The sequence below is a fragment of the Danio rerio genome, chromosome 23 (genome assembly GCF_052040795.2).
Source record: "Danio rerio strain M-AB ecotype USA chromosome 23, GRCz13ab, whole genome shotgun sequence".
NCBI lineage: Eukaryota > Metazoa > Chordata > Actinopteri > Cypriniformes > Danionidae > Danio > Danio rerio.
In genome coordinates this window covers 7,229,233-7,250,585 of record NC_141043.1, presented here as the reverse complement: position 1 = coordinate 7,250,585, position 21,353 = coordinate 7,229,233, and the positions used below count along the sequence as shown (strand labels likewise).

At 35.3% G+C, this 21,353-nt stretch overlaps 1 protein-coding gene across 2 annotated transcripts in view; it reads left to right on the top strand.

Annotated features, from left to right (window-relative positions):
• The first annotated feature begins 215 nt into the window (after positions 1 to 215).
• slco4a1 (solute carrier organic anion transporter family, member 4A1) overlaps positions 216 to 21,353 on the top strand; it is a 58,315-nt gene continuing 37,177 nt past the window's right edge. For both annotated transcript variants that reach the window (XR_015522923.1, XM_087306051.1), the window contains exons 1-2: positions 216 to 399; positions 21,005 to 21,042. The gene's annotated coding sequence lies outside the window, so the exon portion shown is untranslated. The remainder of the gene's footprint in view (positions 400 to 21,004; positions 21,043 to 21,353) is intronic.

The window sequence follows — 21,353 nt, the reverse complement described above, 5'->3', positions numbered from 1 at the left end:
TGCCATTTAACAGTTATGTCTCTCCTCATTAAATATTTTTCACTTTATAATTTTAAATTTAAGTCATGAATGAAACGTGGAGCCTGCTATCTGTGATGTGCATAAGTCAGAATGAACTGAGAGGATGCTGCTGTTGCTGCTGCTGCTGAAGACAGTTGTCACACGCGCGCGGCCGTTAGTACGGATGACACCTATTGGTCCAGCAGCATAACGCCATGGGGGGCGGATTCTCATTGGGCGACAGCAGCTTAATCCGAAAGCTCACCGTTTTATAACATCTACAGCCTAAGCGTTTATTCATGGATTTACGGAGGGAGAGACAATGCACGCGAATGTGAAAGGCAATGCCAGAACTGTGGGAAATGGAGGAGTGCTCTGTATCCTCAGTAGCGTGACAACGTGAGTAGCTTTCATGACATTTCCATGTTGCGACAGTGATGAGTGAGCAACACCATGTGAGAGTAATGATAACTCAAAAGGATATTCAGTAAAGCAGCGCTGGCCAGACATGGTCTTTTAAACCGCAGCTAGCCATGGCTGATGGTACCCTCACTGAGCTCTTATTGTTGTGTACTGTAGTAAATGCTCAGACATGAAAAGCAGCCAGTCTGGACTGCGTCTTTCCTCCACCTGTTTCCACATGCCAGTGGAGACACACATGCTCTGTCGGGTCACTCCATAACATATGTGCGTCCCATCCCGAAATGAAGATATTGTTGTTATTATTAGGATATATTGACCAGGGGGGATATTAACAGTGAATAGCAAATTTCCTGAATGATTTTAACGTGAAATGTATTCCTAAATAGCTCCGTGTTTAATCTCAATAAGCTCCAATAAGGGCGCGCCCCTCTGTAATATTTTGGCTCCTCAGTTCCCCACATGCTCATGTAGACATGTACTTTTTTATTTTTTATGTAGACATGTACTTGAGAACAATTTTTATGGTGTTCGAATCACGAATCAAACATTCTTGTGAGTCGAGTCTTGAGCATTTAAACGGGTAACGTTAGAACCGCTGATTCGAAGGAATCGAATCACATAGATGATTCGTAATTTTTGTCACAAATTTATCTGATATAACTGTTTTTCTAACTGAAACGACGTAACGTGAAAAACTTGTTATGCTGTTAAGTGTTTTATTTGTTGTCTGTTATAGTAAAATTACATACTACACGCTTGTTTGCCGCTTATCACACTAATTGGGATTATAGTAGTTTAAATAAGCTTTAAATCCACAAACGTGCCCTGCACGATTCAGTAAAGGCACCGAAGGCTCAAGCAGTTGTCTATTTTTGTCTATACAATAATTTACACTAATTTAAAACATGGATGCTGTTGTCTTTTTTGGGGAGAACCAATTTATAATGTTCTCTGCAGGTTCTATGTTAACTATGTTAATTATAACTTAAATTCATCATTTTCAAGGAAGAAGCTATAGGGTATATGCCGAGCTAGTGTTCTTCCCAACCTCTGGTGACCTATTATTGTGAGTTTTTTCCATTTTATACAATTTCTTTTTCAGCATCGATGTTGTCATTTCATTAAAATACATTCAATTAAATAGACTTTGGCATTCATTTAGTTGCTCAAGCGTAAAACGAGACTAAAAAGCCTTTTACTCGCGCTCGTCTGTCAGAATCGGCAGGCTAGTGCAGAAGCTCCATTGAATATACTAGGGTAAAATGAATGCTCATAAAGACATGGCGGGGAAAATGTAATTTAATGCAGTGCTTCTTGTACAATCTGAGACCCACTTTATATCGGATATCATTCAGCCAGTGGAGATTGTTGATTTTTAAAGAAAACTGACCTTAAACGTGCCGGTTTTTCATTGACATGTAGTTCACCGGAAGCATTTAAACAAGGTTACTGGGAAGTTAAAAGTCCTATTAGCATGCTTAGGCATATAGTCTATTTTAAGCCAGTCATTGTACTTTAGTTTAAATGACCCTTAAGTAGGGCCAGACGGAATTTGCGGACGTTTTTTTGCTATTTCTGCTGAGGGGGTGCTCGCTGCAGAGCCATTTGAGCAGAGCTGAGCTCCAGCGAGGGGGAGCATGAGCTCTCGCTCTGCCTCCTGTAAGCTGTTTTAATGCGTACACCAACCCCACCCCTAACCCTACCCCCAGTGACATCACTCGTAAAAGAAGTGCAAAAAAGGTGGAGCTCAAGCTCAAGCTCCCCCTCGCTGGAGCTCAGCTCGCCCAAATGGCTCTGCAGCGAGCACCACTTGGAGAATTTTGGTAAAAATTTGCGGATTTCTGCGGAATAATTTTGGGAGTATCATAAATAAAACATTAATGTGTAAAATAAAATATAATATCTTTTTAACTTTTATTTAAAGTTTAAAATGCAAATCCAATTAGATTCACTTTATTTGATAAACAAAGTAAGTCTCACATATAATACATCCACTAAAAAACAGAAAATATTACTTTACAAACTGCATTGTACATAAATCAGATGAACATTTTCATGTTAGTCTATAATATTACTGTGATTAATTTAAAAACTGAATAAACTTAGATTTACTCAAGTAAATAAACAGAATTAATGATGGGCTGGAAATCTGCGGAATTCTGCGCGCGCAGATTCCATGTGGGCCTACCCAAAAGGTTAATTTGATTCAAATAAAAAATGAAGACAACAAGACATTTTTGTATAGTGTTCATTAAGTGTATACAATTTTCATTCATTCATTCATTTTTTTTTGGCATACTCCCTTTATTAATCTGGGGTTGCCACAACAGAATAAACAGCCAACTTATCCAGCATATGATTTACGCAGCGGATGCCCTTTCAGCAGCGACAGCGCTACCCACTGCGCCTATACAGTGTAGAATGTGTCAAAACTTTTTTATAAAAGAAAAAAACAAATGCTCATTATTATTAAATTATACATTATGATAATTATTGAAATTCAAAATCATGCCATAACTTATAAAACAAGTTAATTCTCTAAAAATGTAATTCATGGTGTTACTTTAATTATATATTTTTGTGTTTTTTTATTATATATTTATTAATAATAAATAAGTAAATTTAAAGTTGTAGTGTTATGTGACCAGTTGGCTGGTGCTTAGACTAGTCTCACAATGTTAGTCATAAATTTCCCCCTTAAAGACTGCTAATAACTTTTTTAAATTCAGTTACCTAAAAGTAGTAGATCTGTCTAAATTATTCTGAAACATAAGAATTTTTTTCTATATTTAAGATGATATATTTTATTATATATATTTTAATTTTATATATATATATATATAGTATAGGTAGCTGTAGCACGATCGCCTCACAGCAAGAAGGTCGCTGGTTCAAGCCTCGGCTGGGTCAGTTGGCATTTCTGTGTGGAGTTTGCATGTTCTTCTCGTGTGCGCGTGGGTTTTCTCCGGGTGCTCTGGTTTCCCTCACAGTCCAAAGACATGTGGTACAGGTCAATTGGGTAAGCTAAATTGTCCGTAGTGTATGAGTGTGTAAATGAGTGTGTATGGATGTTTCCCAGTGATAGGTTGCAGCTGGAAGGGCATCCGCTTCATAAAGCATGTGCTGGATAAGTTGGTGGTTCATTCAGCTGTGGTGACTCCAGATTAATAAAGATGAATGAATGAATTAGACACTCTAAGAAAAGTTGAGTTATTTATTTAAGTTAGAAATATTTAGTGCTTTGTTCGGTTATTTTTAACCTATGTTGGTTTGTTTAATAACTAAACAAGTTGGGTTAAATTAGTGGTGCTTTGTTGGGTTATTTTGAACCTTTATTGGGTATTTATTATATTTATTCTCAGGCTCTGAAAGAGACAGAAATAAGGGAAGTAAAAATGTTGCAGCACTATTCTTCGTTCATTCAGTATCTTTATGCTGATAAAAATAGTACAAAAAAAAGTCAGCTGTGCAACTGTACGATGACCCATTATTATAGTCATTTGTTACTTTTTTTTTGTGAATACGCTCTTCTCCTCCAGAGACCATTCAACAGTAATGATTTAGTGAAATATGAATCTCCTGACACACTGCAGCCGTGATGCAATAGATTAAATTAGCTGAAAATCCTTATGTCCATCCACCTCCCACTGCTTGCTCTGCTAATCTGTAAGCCAGTGTACAGTATAATATCTGTTAAACAGCTTTTGACCTTTAAGACTTAAAGCGACTGCCATTTACCATTAATATTTTCCCAGGGTTCTTAGAAGCATTAGTTGTCATAGATGAATAAATGTATATCCTGAATAAAATCTACCAAAAAAAAGACTATAATTTTCTGTTACTTTAAAGCAAAATAAATCAATAACAATGAAACTGGTTAGGTAGAAAGAAACATGCCCACATCCAGATGTTAAACACCTTCAGATAGCATAAACCAGTTTTAATTAGGTAAATTCTAACACAAAACATGTCACAAATACATGAAATATTTTCACTGACTTCTCACTAATTTCAATGACAATATAAAAATTGGTTACAATTACAAAATTTTGTGAAAGTTTGTGAAAAGGATCCATTATCCTGCCAGCTTTTATTGTAGAGGGTTTATTTTGATATTCAATATAATATAAGCCTAGCGTACACTAATGTACTTGTAAGACCTTTAACATTCCAGATATGATTATTTATTTATGTATACCTATTGGTAACCGTAATTTTTTTTGGACCTCAAAGGTGGTCAGGGTGTGTGGACGTGTTGCTGTTCTGTTGCTTGATGTAGACTGGTAATGACTAATGTCGGAATGGGGTTTTGCATGTCAGTTACTGTTTAAAAGACACATCAGTTTCCACTAAATTGGAAACCCACTTCCTTTTTCAGCGCTCGGTGTTTCTCTGTACTGAACTGATATGCACATTTTAACTGTGCCTCAATGTTCTTGAATATATAAAAAGAATAGCTGCGTCCCAAATGGCACACAATACACTATGCACTATGTACTTATACACTTACACACTCAACAGGATAGTATGTGTATGTAGTGTCCTCCCAAATGGCACACTTACGGAAATTCAAATCGTTTCCCTGATGATGTTTGACGGTTGCCAAATCAGTGAAATAAACGACCGAATTATCAAATAATACCTGCCGTGAGTATTACTTCATTCACCATCGGGAGGCGCTATTATCACTCTCATAGAAGAATTTTGCTTTCACCATCCAAAATAAATAAAGTTATCCAATATGTGCGTCTGATAGCTCCGCCCCTTCCGCTACGTAGACAAACCTGTGGTCGTTGAGTGCGTGAAGTGTCCATCATTCCACACTTCATTTTAGCGGCTAAATGAGTGCATCATCCGGGTAATTAAAGTGCACTTATTATTTCTAGAGTTTTCAGTGTGAACGCACTGCTTACACTATTTATACTACAAAATGGCGTAGAATAGTGCATAAGTATGCGATTTGGGACGCAGCTACCATTTATGATGCAAACTGGACATAATCAAAATAAAAATGGAGCTACCAGATTATCTCCAAACATTAGCAATTATTCAACACCCAAGAGTAAAATTTTGTTAAAAATGTTTTATTCTAGATAACCTCTTGAGATATATATATGATATTAAGTGGATTTAAACCTGAAGGCTGAACAGGCCATTTAAAAAAATAACATTGTGATCCCTGAAATCATCGGTGGATTTGAGCCCTATTTGCACAAGATTAGTTTTACCTGATTACTTCTAGTCATTTATTATAATTGCACATGTTGTCTATGATCTTAATCCTATGTGAAACTATGTCTGTAATTTAAAGCAAAATTCCCTCGCAAATCATATTATGTTGCAGTGAGATATTAGTCCTGAATCAGCATCTCTGTGATTGTGCCGAAAGTCTACGTTCAAGAAAATTATTTCTGCTGCTTGTTTAAGCCTCTTATATAAAATGAGCTGAAGCAACATTTTTTTTTTTGGACAACTCGATTGTTTTATGCTCACATAAATTTTTCAACTTAGTAGGTGTGCATTTTACAGTGTATACCAGTTTGTTTCCTTTGCAGCTTTTTGTCCATCTTTTGTGAAGAATAGAGGCTGCATTTGGGCGTTTTGATAGTATTGTTGGTGCAGGGTCAAAAAGATATACATACATCTAGGGCTAGGCGATATTGCAAAAACATCATGATATCATGTTTTATATCATTCGATATGGATAAATATAATTGTTAACAATACATTTAGGAATAGTAGGATTTTATTTAACCACTTTATTTTACCAACATTACTAAGGCAAATAATTTTAATAGTCAAAAACAGAAATAGTTAAACAAAATATCTTTATAATAAAATGAAAATAAGTGTTAAAGAGACTCTTAAACTTGAACAAAGTGTGTGCAACTAAGGAAGATCAACATCTACAATCTGTGAATAAAAATGATACAGTACACCTCAAATTCTGTGAACAAAATTAATTATGAGAATCAAATCTGAGCTATCAGGTAGGAACCAGCCATCATTTAAATACATACTGGACATTAAAAATTCTGGAGTTGCATGACTATATTACCCCCTTATGCTAAAACTCATTCTGACCTGAAGTGGCAAGCATGAGCACGTGGTTACCTTGACCATTAATGGGGTTTGTGCTCGTGCCCCCTGGCATCAAAACATACCAAAAGGAGTTTCATTCTTTAAATGATAGTTAAAGTCAGAATTATTAGCCCCCCTGTTTATTTTTTCCCCATTTTCTGTTTAACGGAAGGAAGATTTTTTTTCAACACATTTCTAAATACAATAGTTTGTTCTGTAGACTATCAAAAAAAAAAAAGGTTAAGCTTAAAGCCTAATTTTGACCTTAAAATGTTTTTTTTTTATTAAAAACTGCTTTTATTTTAGCCAAAATAAAACGAATACGACTTTCTGCCGAAGAAAAAAAATATTATAGGAAATGCTGTGAAAGTTTCCCTTCTCTGTAGGAAATATTTAAAAAAAGAAAAGAAAATTCAAAGGGGGGCTAATAATTCTGACTTCAACTATATATATATATATATATATATATATATATATATATATATATATATATATATATATATATATATATATATATATATATATATATATATATATATATATATATACACACACACAGTTGAAGTATATATACAGTTTTAATTATTATTCCCCTTTTGATTTTTTTTTTCTTTCAAAAAAATTTCCCAAATGATTTTTAACAGAGCAAGGAAATTTTCACAGTATGTCTGATAATATTTTTTCTTCTGGAAAAAGTCTCATTTGTTTTATTTCGGCTAGAATAAAAGCAGTTTTAAATTTTTTAAAAACATTTTTGGGACAAAATTATTAGCCCCTTTAAGCAAATTTTTTTTCCGATCTACAGAACAAACCATCGTTACAGAATAGCTTGCCTAATTCCCCTAACCTGCCTAGTTCACCTTATATACCTAGTTAAGCCTTTAAATGTCATGACATTACATTACACACAGTTTACATTTAAAATGTGACGTAGCGAACAGGATGTGTTTGTGGAACACAACAAGTTTTGTGAGAGAATGCAAAAACTTGTACATCTGTCTTTTCCTCTTACCCAGTTTTTTTACAACACCACATACCTTCAGGGGTTCTGTACAAAAGCCAGAGTTTGTAGTAAAGCCAGTCAGGGGGAAACAATATTTCTTAAGGGGGCTAATAATATTGACCTTTTTAATATTGAGTTTTTAAATAAAGAAATATACAATTCCAGCCAAGCTAAAAGAAATATGGCTTTCTCTAGAAAAAAGTGTACTGTTTAAAAATGCCTCGCTCTGTTAAATAGCAATTGGGAAATATTTTAAAAAGAAATCCAGTTTCACAGCCAGGAGGCTAATCATTTTCTCTTCAGCTGTATAACTATATATATATAATTTTACTTTTATGACTTTTTACAGTTCAGGCGAAAAGTCTGCAATTGAATACAATCCCATGGCATGCAAATGTAGTTGCTACTGTCTTGTTATGACAGTCTGTTAACCCACATTTCCCTGTGCCAGAGGCGAATTCTGGAGTGCAGACGAGCTGATTGGCTGCTTCTGTAGGTCATTCATTCCACTTGGTTACACCTAGGCACAGACACGTTTACAGCTAAATGATGAGACAGGCCCCTGGAGATATGACACACGTAGTCTGCACACATGCTTCACAACATATTGTAACACAGATGTAGTAAATGATATGGTCAAAAGTCATATGGGCCTTTATATATATATATATTAGTGCTGCTCGATTTTGGGAAAAATCATAAGCACGATTACTTTGGTCATAATTGTAATCACAATTATTCAAAACACTTATCAGTTGAGGGCGATGCAGTGGCGCAGTAGGTAATGCTGTCGCCTCACAGCAAGAAGGTCGCTGGGTCGCTGGTTCGAACCTCGGCTCAGTTGGCGTTTCTGTGTGGAGCTTGCATGTTCTCCCTGTGTTTCTCCGGGTGCTCCGGTTTCCCCCACAATCCAAAGACATGTGGTACAGGTGAATTGGGTAGGCTAAATTGTCCATAGTGTAAGAGTGTATGTGTATGTGTGTGTGTGTGTGTGTGTGTGTGGATGTTTCCCAGAAATGGGTTGCGGCTGGAAAGGCATCCAGTGCGTAAAAATGTGCTGGATAAGTTGGAGGTTCATTCCGCTTTGGCGACCCCGGATTAATAAAGGGACTAAGCTGACAAGAAAATGAATGAATGAATGAATTATTAGTTGAAGTCAAAATTATTCACCCTTCTGTGAAATTCTTTTAAAATAAATATTTCCCAAATGATGTTTAACAAAGCAAGGAATTTTAAAATAATTTCCTATAATATTTTTTCTTCTTCTGGAGAAAGGCTTATTTGTTTTATTTTGGCTAGAATAACGGTGGTTTGTTCCATAGACTATCGAAAAAAATGTAGCTTTAAGGGGCTAATAAGTTTGTCCTCAAAATGGTGTTTAAAAAAATTAATAACTGCTTTTATTCTAGCCAAAATCAAACAATTAAGACTTTCTCCTGAAGAAAAAATATTATCAGACATACTTTGAAAATTTCCCTGCTTTGTTAAACATCTTTTGGGAAATATTTAAAAAAGAAAAAAAAAATTCAAAGAGGGGGCTAATAATTCTGACTTCAACTATATATAAATGACTGAAGTAGTAGCGCAGTAGGTAGTGCTGTCGCCTCACAGCAAGAAGGTCGCTGGGTCGCTGGTTTGAACCTCGGCTCAGTTGGCATTTCTGTGAGGAATTTGCATGTTCTCCCTGCATTCGCGTGGGTTTCCTCCGGGTGCTCCGGTTTCCCCTACAGTCTAAAGACATGCTGCAGGTGAATTGGGTAGGCTAAATTGTCTGTAGTGTGTGAGTGTATGAGGGTGACAGGCCCAGTGTAAAAAAAGTTGTTATCATATGGACAAGTCTAAATGGAGGACTTGTTCAGAAAGAGCCGTACGGGACTAAGAAAAAAAGAAGAAGAAGAAGAAGATACACATATATATATATATATATATATATATATATATATATATATATATATATATATATATATATATATATATATATATCCCACAAGGCCACGCTGCAAAACCCTGGAGATACAAGATTCAGGTTGTGTCCGAAATGGCATACTTCTATACTATATAGCATAATAAAAACAGTATGCGAGCTGAGTAGTATGTCCAAATGCATAGTATTCTAAAAACAGTTTGCGAGAAGTACTCAGATGGCATACTACTTTCAGCGAGATTCTGAAGTGCTCATCCGATGGGCACCATACGCTATCCCATAATGCCACTCGAGAAAATTTATGAATGGGAGTGAAGCGGCGCAACTGACACAGCTTAAAAAGTTATATTGCATTAGTTAAAGAGCCCCTATTATAAGTGAAATAGGGTCATATTTCAGTTGTAAGGGTCTCCAACAACAGTCTAATATGCATGCAAGGTCAAAAAACACTTTCATGGTCTTATAATCTGCATTTATTTTTACCTAGTTATCCCAGCGACTCCCCTATGAATCGTTCAGTGATTCATTTGTTCCCAAACCCCTCCTTAGCGCGAAGCTAATCTGCTCTGATTGGACTGATGACAGCCTGCTGCGATTGGTCGACACTGACAGCCTTCAGCGCGAAACAGAGTGAAATGCACCGCAGCTAATCAACAATATAGAAGTAGTCAGAGTGCATACACGCTTCATAGTGTAAGGCGTAGATTTTGGCTGCCAGTGGGTGAATGTAAATACAGACGATGGACTTGAAAATAACAACGACTAACTATTTTATTGAGCAAAAACTCCAAGAACTGGCGAGGAGATCTCCTAGCCCGTCACACTCTACCTGCTCTTTTCACACACACACACACATTACCCTCCTCCTCAGAGGAAACAACACACACACACATACATTACCCTCCTCCTCGGAGGTCCGTAACCAAATCGCGATATGATAATATAAAGTTAACCTGATACAGTACATGCGGTTGCAAGTAACAAATCACAACTAAATACATTTGCAAGCTAGAGTAAACGAGGCAACGACTCTAATTGCACGTACTTACACTTGTGAAATGGAGGAAGAAAACGCTCTATGTTCTGACATAGTCCATCAGTACTCTTTACTGATCTTTCCTTTAACAAACGGCCGATGAAGTCTTCTTTGGAAGCATGTAGTTTCCAGAAGCACTCAAACTGCTCAAGGCTGGGCTATAATGCTGAGGTTTCATCTTTGGGTAGAGACTCAATAATATCCATCTGCACAACATGACTTTATTTGACTGGCATCTGTGTGTGTGTGTGTGTGTGGCTTTTTTCTGTGTTAGAGGGCGGGGCCGCAGGTTTCAAATCTCCCGAGTTTGTGCGCGCAACTACTTGTGTTTCGTAGATACGTCATCGCGAAACACCTAATGACTCGTTATCAAGACGACTCGTTTGAAGCACTATGAGTCGACTCAACAGTTTTAAACACTGTACTCTTACAGATTTAAGCCTTAGCTGGATATTTCACTTCACTTAGAGCTGTGTTACACACTACATGTAGAGTCATTTTTAAAAATCCATAATATGGACTCTTTAATACAATTAAAGTAATGTTTTCTATTTATTTTTTAATAATATAAAAAAAATTAGGAAATTACCCATGACAACGTAAGTGTAATATAGTTTCGTATTTTTATTTCGGCCCGCGGCTATCAATGATATTTTGTTTTTGGCCCTACATACAAAAAAGTTTGGGCACTTCTGATATAGAACACACTTTTCTTACAGTCATGTAGTAAATTCAATTTCAAATGTGGTACCTACTCGAGTAGTAGGCGATTTCAGACACAACCTCAGTGAAAGATAGAATGGCTATCATAATAAGACATGAACAATGCAGGTATTATAAATACACGGTTCAGTTACTTCCTTATTCCATGGAAATAGATTAATTTTGTATATGACTAATAGGACATACTGACTTGGTAGCAGGTTGCTAGAAAAATACATGTTCAGGTAGGGTGCTGGCTACCTTACCTAACTTATTTGCTTTTAGTTGTTTTCCTAGCATCTGCTGGTTGTTTGACTGCCATCTCCCAGCTGATAGTGAGTTTATTTTTTATAGCTACAGCTGAATGATTGACTTGCTGCTGGCCATAATTCTGGTGAAACAAACATGTTGCATGGAGAATCATCCGCTGGTGAAAACAAGCTTGTACTTTCAGTTTTCAGGTTTGTCATTATCATATTTATTATTCACTTTGTGTGTTAACTTTTTTCTTATTTAAAGAGGTATCTCTCTCTAGGTTTGTTTGGCTACTTATCCATATCTAGGCTGAAGTAATTAGAATCAAAATAATTCATCTAAATAATAAATAAATCAAATATATTGCATTTGCCGATTGATATAACAATGTGCACAATATGAAGAAAATTGTAGTAGTTTAAGTCATTCTCAGTTATTAGCATTTATCTTTTAAGTTATTACAAAACCTTGTATTAGAAAATAGTATTTCCATATTACTGAATATAAGTCTACAAACTATAAATAGGTTTTATTAAAAAAAAAAAATTATAAACTGTTAACATTTTTTGTAAATTATACAGTATTTAACTATAATATGAACTGTATTTTATTGTAGGACAGTTATGCATTATGTTACTCTATTTTAAAGTGGCATTCACACACACACACACACACTCATACACTAGGGACAATTTAGCCCAGGGATTCCCAAACTTTTTTATTCCGGGACCCACCTAGGCAAGTAATTCAATCTCAAGACCCACCATGATATTTTAATAAGGAAAAATGGGTAAAAAAAATGTATCGATTTAAAGTAGTCAAAATATATGGTGTGTGGCTTTTAAGATTTTGCGATTTGATATACACAAAATTAGGCTCGAAGTGCTTTTTGTGGGATGCTGACTGTAACTGTGATCATTTTTTTGTTGAAAAAGATACCCTTCTTTTTTTAGAAGAGAATATGATCAACCTTTGATCAAGCCCCTTGATTATGATCAAGCCCCGTCACATCGCAGTAAATTCCACTGCTGGTGTAGTCATAAGAAACTAAATAGCTTTTTGATCGACTACTACAAGCTGGGAAAACGTCAGATAAAAATGTCAATGAAATTAGCGTTATAGCTGAATAGATCTAATATTTACACATTTGCTTGAGGAAGGACTGATGGGGGTAGTTACATTACTATTACTATTTTCCATAACATCTATGCCCCTCCATAACATTAGCTGACGTTAAAACTAACAGATAGCACTATAGCTATTTATTGATTAGCAATCTGTCAACATTGGGATGTAAAAAATATAGGACAACAAATAGCTTCAAATGATAGAAAACATAGCAAACATTAGAAAATATTGACAATAAAATAAAAGGTTTAGCCTATTAAAATCAAAGGCCTATACAGAAATAAATAAAGCTATCAAATATATTGATGAAATCTGATTAAAGATACTATAGTTATTTAGTGGAGAGCAGCAAATGAATCTCTCATTGTGTTTTGTTTGATAACAGAGGTGTTATTGTAAGAATGCACAGATATATAATGAAGCATTCGAGTACTTTAGTAACTGTTTGTGCTCATTTAAGAGAAAATTAGTAGTGTTTAAAATGAAACACGCAGGACGGAGCAAAAAACAAAAACGAAAAAAGGAAGCACTTTTCCGACGGTCCCTTACTGAGAGCTCCGCTCAGCGCGAGTTCTACCAGCTAACCGGCAGATTGCAAGGGCTCAAACGGAGCAGTGCTCGTAATGTCGAGCGAAAAAAAAGGAAAAAGACAGCCGTGAAACATAACCAGCTTTGTCTTTTTGTAGGAAACACACTTTAGATATTTTAGTGTAAAAGGTTTTTGAGTTATTGCCGTCAATCGTACTGGTTTTGATTCACCGCAGTGTAAATACAGCTGCAGCTATGTGACGTTGCGCGACCCACCTTTGTTCACTTTGCGACCAACAGTTTGAACACGCCTGATTTAGCCTACCCAATTCACCTGTACCGCATGTCTTCGGACAGTGGGGGAAAACCGGAGCACCCAGAGGAAACCCACTCGAATGCAGGGAAAACATGCAAACTCCACACAGAAACGCCAACTGAGTCGAGGCTCGACCCAGCGACCTTCCTGCTGTGCGGCGACAGCACTACCTACTGCGCCACTGCGTTGCCTTACTCTTTTTTTTTTTTTTTAAGATTTAAATGAAACAGAATATTGGCAATGTCATGGTATTTTTTTTCACAAAGATGGCATGAATAAGCTGAATGAAGTGTTTTTAAATAAAATGTCAAATATGTAAATGAAATGGGAAACAATAAAAACTTGTGGTGGGAAAGGAGCTTTTTTTTCATTTTGTAAGAAGCACTTCTTAGTCCATTCAATATGCACTCAGCACCCGAGTCATTATGCAATAGGCGATTATAAATAGATGTTTGTATGAATTTATTTACAGGACACTTCCCTCCCAGAAATCCTCAGTGAAAGTGCCATTCTCGCAGTCTTGTTTTGTTTCCTTTTGTTTTACCTTGTTTTTTTTTCCTGTGTAAATCGTATATCACCATATGACCGTCCAGCACAGTTCAAAGAGAAGGGAAGGAACCTGCACTCCACAACAAACACATGTTCCCACCCGCAGCTCTCGCTGATGTTATCCTTCCCTCTGTTTGATCGCACGTTTAAAATTAGAAATGAAAGGATTCATAGAACACCAAAACAAATAATTTGGCTTTTTTATTAATCTCATTGTAACAAAGCACAAACTACAGAGCTTGTTTGAAGGCAGAACTGAGAAATTATTCAATCACACAGTCCCAGCTAAATCAGTGATATCGCAATTAAGCTATGCATTCATTATTCATAGCAAATGCATCAGAAATAAAAATTGGCAATTGCATTGACTTACACTTAGCTTTTATGCATAATAAAAATGCTGATCTGGACATGTAATTCTTCTTTTCTCTTAAAAATGTATGATTATTTTGTCTGATATACTCAGAATGGTTTCATTTATATGTGGAAATAAGTTTTTCATATGAATCAGACAACATGAGCATTCTACAATGCAAGCAGGTAGATCAGATATATTTACTTGTCTAGGAATTGTATGTCATTGAAAAAGGGTAGCAAATGTCAGTTCTGACATCTTGGATCAAATTGCTGCATGCATGGGTCCTAAACCTTAATTCTCATATAAGGGCATTTGCTTTTGTCATGTAGCACAAGTTAATGTTAGTTAGTGCAGGGGTTTTCCAGCCTGATCTCACGAGAAAACGTAAGTATTTTACGTTTTGGCAGTTCAGTGGCTAATTCGTATGAATTCAGTCGTACGAAATTGTACAATTTTAAAAAGGAGGCGTGGCACCTAACCCCACCCCTAAACCCAACCGTAATTGGGGGATGAGCAAATCATACTAAAATGAACGAATTAGATCGTACGTATTCGTACGAATTAGCCACGAAATGAAAAAGTTACGAATTGCCGTGAGATTGGTTTTCAAACTTTTTAATCTCAGTAACCCCCAAATATGATGATTCCTTGCAAGGGACCCCTTTGTCTAAAGTTTAAAGTCTCTTATGTATTTCAAGTATAAATATGTAAACTAAAATTCCGTATAACATAAAGACATTATAGTTCATATTTCACAGGCATGCAAAATGGTATTATTTTTAAAACTATTTATTTTATTAGTTGGCAACTCAGTATAGCCAAAAATGATTCAATTCAATTCAATTCAGCTTTATTTGTATAGCGCTTTTACAATGTAGATTGTGTCAAAGCAGCTTCACATAAACGGTCATAGTAACTGGATCAGGGTAGTTCAGTTTCAGAGTCCAAACACTGAAGAGCAAATTCATCGATGCATAGCTTTTCAGATCCTGAGCCATGCAAGCCAGTGGCGACAGCGATTCTCAAAATGTTTATATTTCATTAAAACAACAGCAACAATGAAATATTTACAACAACTAAACAAGATAGCTTTTCTAAATAAGGCACTGGCAGATAAAAAGTTAAACCTGGACGTTTGTAACATTTGTAGTTTCTGTAGTTTTTTCCCCATGCAAAATATTTACATTGAACATATGCTTCTGCTTACTGTGTTGTCTGACAAAGGCACACAATCTACTTTTCGTGCCACTTCCTCTCCAAATAACTCTTTGACGATGTCTTTGGTAGCTTGTAATACCATTGCTTCGCCAACTGTGTGCGGCTTCTTAGCACGCGCGATGTGGAGTGATGCCCAATATGAGGCTTTAAAACACCTCTCAGGGACTAATGCTCGCTGCAGAAAAATACTAGCCTGCCGGGCCAAACACAACTCCTGATGTTTGAAATGGTCACTCGATTTTCCAGCCTCATTGGGATGTTTCTGCTGTAGATGGCGCTTGAGCTTAGATGGTTCCATGCATTCGTTGGAGAGAATCTCTTGACAGAACACACTGTGGTCTTTCGACTCCCTACTTTTAATACGCAGTAAAACCAAACGCAATGTAAGATTGGTCATATTTTCTGTTTTTTGCCCTAACGGTTGCCAAGTCAGATTTGCCTGAACTGCTTGCGGGAGCGAGTTTCGTTAAAAATCTTTCCATCATCTGTACTGCACTTACAGCCGCTAATTGCTCCATTCAACTGAATGCAAAACCTTAAAGAGCGCAAAGGATTTTAGGATAAACATATTACAATTAAGTATTATAAATCATAAAACTATATATAGATTAATAACTTATAACCATTATTACTTATTTTAGGATTGGAAAAAAGTATCTCAGAAAAAATGTTTTTTTTCCGCGGATCAAAGTTTGAAAACCCCTGAGTTTTCTAACATGATCAAACATTGGAAAACACATTTATTCCATTATTTGTTCATGGCAGTTAAAGTTAGTTAATGAAATTAAAGTCGTTTATTGTTAGTTGATGTTACTCTCAATGCAATAACTAATATTAACAAGCATGAATTAGTTTTTTAATAATGTGTTAGGAAATGTTAAGCTATGATAAATAAATGCCATACAAGTATTGTTTATTATTAGTTGCATTTAAGCAACATATTAACGAAAGAGAGGGAGAGAGAGAGGAAGAATGAGAGAGAATTTAGATTTTTCGTCACGCCTTAAATAAAAAATTTAAAGACATTATACAATCAAATGTTACACATAAAAATTTAAAACAGCCTAATAAACCATAAACTCTAAATTTTCATCACAAATTTGACATAAAACTCCTTTGTAACACTAAATCTTTTCAAAACACATAAGATCACCCATTGCTTTGTAATACTGAAAATCAATAAAAATTCTGGATTTCAGTATTTAAAAAATTAAAAATGTTAAAAAAAATGTTTTAAACAGCCACTTGAGTTTTGCTCAACTTGTACCTTTCTAGTGTCATAAATTGCCATATTTGCTTGACCCAAAAGAAGATGTAATAGCTGACAGAAAAAAAATAAAATAACATTTACGTGTATACTTATAACCACAAATGATCGTTTCCAAAGAAAACATCTCACCAAAACGAACAAATTAGTGAAGACCTGAAAAAAAGGACCAAGCCTGTTACATAACATAAAAGCATGATAAAGGGTTTCACGTTGAAAACAAAATTAATTAAAATATCAACAACCATGAATTAGTTTTTTTATAATGTGTTAGGAAATGTTAAACTATGATAAATAAATGCCATGCTAGTATTGTTTATTATTAGTTCATGTTAGTAAAAACATTGACTAATGAAACCTTATTTTAAAGTATGACCAGGTAATGCATTTAAGCAACAGATTAACGAGAGAGAGAGAGAGAGAGAGAGAGAAAGAAAGAGTGTAAACAGTACAAAACTACTGCAAACCACATGATCAAAATATTTTAGTTCCATTGTGCATAAATCACATTATATGGACATGAAATGTAAATGCTTACTGCTTTAAAAAAAGCCTAGATCAATAAAAGATGGCCAGATGTAAATATTTCTGTCAAAAAACAATAACAATCAACCTAAGCAACAGCTTTGCCAACAGTGTAGAGAAAAATAGAAATGACACTGCGCTTAAGGATGCTATGTTCATGAAAGAAGCCTAAATCTTGAATTAAACCATGTAATTAATATAGGAATAGATCAACTAGTACTTTCCACCCTCATTTAATTCATCTTTGGTCAATTTAGTTGCAGATATCACGTGGCACTTGGCATTGGATAAGTGGCATCAGAGACAGTATGTGGCATTGATGACCGCACATTAACATAAATGCAACATCAACTAGTTCTGGGCATGGTCCTCACTTTTCCTTCACCATTTTTAAAACTTTTAAAAGAAGATTTATTCTAAAAAACACAGGGTTAAAAACTAGCCAAATTGGGTTGTTTTCAACTCAACGGCTGGGTAAATATAGGACAGTACACGTCAGGGGTTAAATTAACACAATTAATTGGGTTATTAATTTTAACCCCACAGGTTGTTTTTTTCTACCCAATAATTGGTTGTTTTTACTTTAATAATAGGCTAATTTGATTTAATAAATAGGTTATATTTTCATATGTAATTTTTGTTTTCTTTTAAATCATTAACCGCGGGATAAACAAAATTACTCATTTGTGTTCAATGAAAGCATTGCATTTAAACACAAAACACACACACAGATAGGTAGGTAGGTAGGTAACAATCAAATATATGGCATCCCAATCAGCCCCTGCTGTGAGTTAATGTGTCTGTGTGGTGCTAGGGTTGCATTAGTTAACTCTTAGCAATAATTACCCAGAAAATAACCCAGGTTTGGGTTACATAGCTCTACCCAAAAACTACCCAAGATTTAGAAATTAACCCCTAAAAATTACAAAATTGCCTCTACCCAACATTTGGGTAGAAAACATAACCCCAGATATTTTGGTGTACGGTTTTTCAAGAAAATCAGATGCAGTCACAAAAACAAAATCAGTTATGAAGATCTGCAATGTAAAAAAATATGCATATATGGACTTAAGAGAATCCTTTTTTTTCTTTTCTTTTTTTCTGGGTTGCATGCTCATTTGGATCACCATTTTAATTTGGAGGAAATCCCATGCCAGAATTCTGCTCATGCGTGATCTTATATCATTTCCTGCATCACTTCTCATGCATGCGTTTTGACCTAGAAGCAGAGTTGTTCGGGAATCCGAAATATTATCTAATGTGTACCCCCAGTCACAAATGGACAAAGCACAATAGCTTTATGACAGAAATCCACAATTTTTAAAATGTTTTATTTTTTATTTTTCATTTTTTTGCAGTTCAGTGCAATCAAAATCATATTTTAGTCAGCCGTCCAATCACAGTGGATGACAGTAAAGTATGTTCTGATCCCTTTTTCTGTTTCCAATAAAGATTCCGATATCATGTTAATTATTTGGTGTGTTCATGCACTCTCAAATAGCTTATGGAGCTCATTGTGACCAGGTAAAACTTGTTGCTTTGCTTCAATGGCCCTTTCAAACTTCATTGATTCTGGCTCATCCAGTGTTTTGTATGGAATGTCTGTATAAGGAAAAACTGAGAATTTACTTCTTAAAGAAACTTTTGTCTTTTAATGTTGTCAACACATTGTTGATCATTTTTTATAGTCAACAGTGTTGCAACATTGTGTGCGATCTGTTGGCATTTAAATGCTTCTGAGGCCCAGAAGAAGTCACTGAGAAAGGTGGTAACAACAGCCAGTATGTAGTTGGGAATAAAATGAAAGAGTATTGATAGTAAGAGTACTAAATAAGGCTATCATGATTGTCAACGATGAGAGACATCCTTTTTCATACACCTTCCATCAGGTCATCGATAATGTGTTCCCAGATGTGTAAGAAGTAGGATAAAATTAACATTTAAGCAGTTAAGCTTTTAAATTCCTCATGTCTCAGTAGCAGTTGACAGCTAGACTGGATTATTTATTTAGAGGAACCATGTTTTTATACCTAATTTAATACTTAATTTTATTTGCACAATTGCTGTGTATATTTTATTATTTCTCTTGTTGTTTTATTATTCTTGTTGATTGTACGGTGTCCTTGAGTTGCTAGAAAGGCGCCTTTAAATAAAATGTATTATTATTATTAAATGATTTATTATATAAATGCCAAATGTGAAATGTCAGATGCCTCTGTGAGTGTAAGCAACAAATGAAATTTCCCTAGAGGGACAAATAAAGTTAACTAACTAACTAACTAACTAACTAACTAACTTACTTGTGAAGCCATAGTGTTCTACAGCAGGGGTGTCCAAAGTTGGTCCTGGAGGGGCGGTGTCCTGCATATTTTAGTTCCAACCCCAACTAGACACACCTGAACTAACTATCTAGTTCTTTCTAGGTATACTAGAAACCTCCAGGCAGGTGTGTTGAAGGAAATTGGAGCTAAACTTTGCAGGACAGGAGTTTGTAGGAGTTTGGACACCCCTGTACTACAGGTTGATGAGCCTTCAGATGCTTTATTTAGTTTATTTATTTTTTTTTTGAATGAGAAATTACTTGTTAATGTTAAGCAAAACTATATGGTCTCCTTTAAAAAATGGTAACAGATTGGTTTATGGTTTTAAAATTATCGCCGAGACCAATGCCATTGGAAATCGGTGGCATTTTCAACACTATCAGATAAGGAAAAACCATAGCTGAAAGGCCATTCTGAACTGATTTATTGACCAAATAAATATTCAAATTTGATAAATAACTTTAGCATGGTTCTTCTAATGCTGTGGTTGAAGAGATCTTAACAAAGTTGTTTATTTTGATCATGTATAGTCTAAAATAACTAAAGGGTTAAGATGTAAAAGGTTTATCTCTTTGCTTCTCTCAATTCCTTTATTTAAATTACAAACTGATGTTTTTATCAGTGTTTTTTTTTTTGAGGTCAAAATATAATGAAGCATCTTGTATATTTTTACTGAAAAACAACACAAGAAATGGCACAAATACAGTCACAAAGCTGAGAAAAAAGACACCATAAAGACACCTTAGCATTTTTAGATCACTCTCACAATGGAGGGAAAAAACCCAAAAGCCACAAAAGCACTAACAAGCACCCAAAGCTATAGAGCGCTGACATTTTTAGCTGCGTAGAAATGCTTTGGTGAACACAGTCTAATGTTTTCCTTTCTGATGTTTGGCGTACAGGTATGATTTACATAAAAAGCTTAAGCGATTCATTTCATCTCTTGTATGCATCAATGTAGTCATTCTCTGTATATGGTGGAGAAGTCTATAACACTTAGAGTTAGCTTTAAGCATTTTCTTTGTTGTTGGCTATTACTTATTAACTCTGTACTTGGCTTGCAAAAGAGCAAGTGGTGAGCAGGTGTTAGCAGGGCTAGCAGAAATCTGAATAGCAAAAACAAAATTTAAGTGAATTGCCCTACTGGTCCGCTTCTTTCTCCATTAAAAGACAGACAAAAAAATAAATGCTGTGTCAATAAATTTGATTTAAAGAGAGATATTTGTGATGCCTGAAATGTTGGTTGAGCAATTTTAGCAGTGCTGATTCAATGATGTGAAGGAGTACGTTTGGAGTAACGCCCAGTTTTGGGGCTGTCTTGCTTGCTCCGAATGCCTCATGATGCTTGTTTTCTCTCTTATCTTTTACAGTCAAGATCTCAGACCCTTGTAGACCACTGAGGAATCAGGTACGTAAGTTAAGGTTTCTCAACTGTTCTTTCAGTGTGGTAATTGTAATACATATTTTGGCTATAGCATGATGTTTATGTTTGTGACCATTTAGTTTAACTTCTAGAGAATTCTAACTATTTAAAAAGTGTGCTATTCTACAGTATGATGTTTTATATAAGGTATACCTGTATTAATGCAACTGAAAATTAAAAATGACTAAAATGTGATACTGCATATATAGTAATACTGTAACACACACGGTGAGGAGTAAATGAAATTATTTACATGTAAAATAATGCAGTTTCCCCTGGCAATGTTTGTGTGCACT